This window comes from Salmo trutta, chromosome 32, assembly GCF_901001165.1.
Source record: "Salmo trutta chromosome 32, fSalTru1.1, whole genome shotgun sequence".
Taxonomy (NCBI): Eukaryota; Metazoa; Chordata; class Actinopteri; order Salmoniformes; family Salmonidae; genus Salmo; species Salmo trutta.
This window is the reverse complement of record NC_042988.1, coordinates 35,362,979-35,366,714: the sequence shown is the minus strand read 5'-3', so window position 1 is coordinate 35,366,714 and position 3,736 is coordinate 35,362,979.

The following is a 3,736-nucleotide window of genomic DNA, read 5'->3' as shown; positions in this document are numbered from 1 at the left end:
GATTACAGTGTGTGTGTGTGTGTGTTTGTGTGTGCGTGTGTGTGCACGTGGTGCGTGCATGCGAGCATGGATGCATGCATTTTGGCATGTGTGTGCGTGCGTTTGCTTTGTATGTGCGTGAGCGAAAGAGAGAGAGAGAGACAGAAAGAGAGAGAGAAAGAAAGAGAGAAAGTGAGAGAGGGCGTGAGAGAGAGAGAGAGACAGGAGACTTAGAAGAGAAAGTGAAGACTAAAGGAAAACATACTTTACTTTAAGAAGTCATAAAGTATTTCTACGACCCAGTGATCATGCACTATTTTATACACTGCGATAAGAGACATTAAAATACTATCATATTACACATTACAGTAATGTGAATTGTTCATTGTAATGTGTTTGGGCCAACACTGGGTGGTGCAACAGGTTTTAAAATCACAGCGAGAGAGAGACACACAATATCAGAATAGTAGCTTTGTAGTGCCACCCTGTGCTAACAGACGTGCTCCGAGGTAAAGTGTCCCTTAGGTACAGACTTAGGATCATACAAAACTGACCCAAGATCAGCGTCTGAAAGCAACTTTACCCTGCTCTAATATACATAAGCCAATGCCTCTCACAGTATTACATACAGTATGTAGAGGCTCACCTCTATGAAGACATATACTGCAAGCCCTCTATCTGTGAGCTTTATCATGTACTTCTTCTGTACAAGAAGAAGGCTGAGCCACTCATGAGGAAAGGGCTTCAGGGTGGATAAGACCCTGATGACCATGTTTTATAGAGCGTTCATTGAATCCATTTTAACATTCAGTATGGTCTGTTGTTTTGGTCATCTAAACTTAAAGTGTAAGAACAGGCTGGGTAACTGTTAAACTAAGTAGCAAGTGGCCTAGTGGTTGGAGCATTGGGCCAGTAACTGAAAGGTTGCTGAATCGAATCCCCGAGCTGACAAGGTAAAAATATGGCGTTCTTCCCCTGAGCAAGGTAGTTAACCCACTGTTCCCCGGGCGCTGAAGACGTGGATGTCGATTAAGGCAGCCCCCAGCACCTCTCTGATTCAGAGGGGTTGGGTTACATGCAGAAGACACATTTCAGTTGAATGCATTAATTTTTACAACTGACTAGGTATCCCCCTTTCCCATTAGCAGGATCATTGGTTAGAAATTGACCTTTGTCACCTGTATCAGACGGGAGTCATGCGTAAGGTGCAATCCATTCCGAAGGACTCCCAGCATGCATCCCTTGTTTGATGAGTTAATCTTGTTTTCCTCAGAGTGCAGTTGCGGCTCCCCAAGTTCAAAAGGAATAGGTTGAAACTCTCCTTCATGCCAGCTGCTATCAGCTTCCTCTATCAGTTCCAGTAGTGCTGCTAGTTGTGTACATGTTGCTGTATTTATTGTTGTTTATACAACGGGTGGGTCAAATCGTGAATGCTGATTGGTTAAAACCGCAATCCAGTTGGAGTCTATTCCACAATTTACCACCGGCTAAATCTATGAAGCTAAAATACCTATTTACTAATGTGTTTTTACTACGTGCTGCAAAATGAATCTCCCCGGGGATAATAAAGACTCTGCTCTACTCTGTTTGCAGCAGTGCAGAAAGTCTTACAGTGTCACATTACTTGGCTGACGTTGGTTACCGTGGTTACTCCGACAGAGCAGGTGGAACATGGTCAGTTCCTTTAGGCGTTCTCCCAGTTCTCCAGGACTGCTTCTCCACCTGTGGGACATCTGTCTTTCAGGGGGCCGGATCTGACTTTTTTCCCCTCCCTTCTTGTTTTCAGAGTAGGAGATAGTACAGCCATGTATGAGGTGGAACAGAACAGTTTGGCGGTTTGGAAGCTGTCATCAGAGCTCTCACTGCTCAACCATTTCTAACGCAGATGAGGAGATACAGTGATCAGCCACACAGCCTGTCAGTGAGACTGAGGAACACTCCAGCCCTTCTCTTTATCTGGCTCATTGGCATGAAATTTGTCCCTTATTTGAATAATGTTGTGGTTGGTAGGAAATGATATGCTTTCATGTAGGAGGTAAGTTAGAGTGTGAGAGGCAATGTCAGCAGTAAATTATTGAGGCAGTGGATATCTATAGGGTGGTGTGAGTGAGTGTGCATGTGTGTGTGAAAGAGAGAGAGAGAAGAGAGCGTTCCGGAATAGTTCACAAAATGAGGGGCAATGGGAATTGTTATGACACATGTAGGTTGAGGTGTGTGTTTGTGTGTGTGTGTGTGTGTGTGTGTGTGTGTGTGTGTGTGTGTGTGTGTGTGTGTGTGTGTGTGTGTGTGTGTGTGTGTGTGTGTGTGTGTGTATGCATGTGTGCATGTATGCCTGTGTACGTGTGTGTGTGTGCGTGCGTGCGTGCATGCGCGTGTGCGTGCGTGTGTGTGTGTGTGTAATAAAGAGTAGAGTGTTGGAAGGGGGAGAGGGAGGTGGGTTATGGGGTTGTAATCGTGACATGGTGGTGTTATGGGGTTAGGGTTAAGGTTAGTTGTGTTGTGGGTGGGGGTTCAGCTGTTGTTATGGACCCAGGAGGACCTTGATGACCAAACAGCTGCAGGACCAGGAAAGTAAAAGTGATTATGGTGCTGACCAGTTGTGTCGTGGATAGCTAGCCTTGGGGTGCAATACTCTGTGAAACTGAGCTCCATGTTGTTTTACTACAAATATGTACGGTGGCCCTTAGGGGCAAAGCACCTTTGTGTCCGTGCTGTCACTTCTTAAAAGCTGGTTTGCCCCTTAGGGCCACTGTAACTATGACAGAGGATCATACCAATCCCTCTAGTAGTAGACGCCATTTAAATATCTAATGATGGAAATATAATACCACAACAACTCACTGACATGTCTTTTCAAATCAAATAAAAACATAATGACATTTTGTATTAATCAACTGAATTTGACGTTGAGTCAACTGAATTGGATGTTGGGGATTGTAACGGGCGTCGTATAGAGGCGACCAAGGCGTGGCGTGTTGAGTGCTCATGATGATTCTTTAATCAAATTTATTTATATAGCTCTTCGTACATCAGTTGATATCTCAAAGTGCTGTACAGAAACCCAGCCTAAAACCCCAAACAGCAAGCAATGCATGTGAAAGAAGCACGGTGGCTGGGAAAAACTCCCTAGGAAAAACTCCTGAGAAAGGCCAAAAACCTAGGAAGAAACCTAGAGAGGAACCAGGCTATGAGGGGTGGCCAGTCCTCTTCTGGCTGTGCCGGGTGGATATTATAACAGAACATGGTCAAGATGTTAAAATGTTCATAAATGACCAGCATGGTCAAATAATAATCATAGTAGTTGTCGAGGGTGCAACAAGCACGTCCGGTGAACAGGTCAGGGTTCCATAGCCGCAGGCAGAACAGTTTAAACTGAAGCAGCAGCATGGCCAGGTGGACTGGGGACAGCAAGGAGTCATCATGCCAGGTAGTCCTGAGGCATGGTCCTAGGGCTCAGGTCCTCCGAGAGAAAGAAAGAAAGAGAGAAAGAGAGAATTGGAGAGAGCATATTTAAATTCACACAGGACACCGGATAAGACAAGAGAAATACTCCAGATGTAACAGACTGACCCTAGCCCCCCGACACATAAACTACTGCAGCATAAATACTGGAGGCTGAGACAGGAGGGATCAGAAGACACTGTGGCCCCATCCGATGATACCCCCGGACAGGGCCAAACAGGCAGGATATAACCCCACCCACTTTGCCAAAGCACAGCCCCCACACCACTAGAGGGATGTCTCCAACCACCAACTT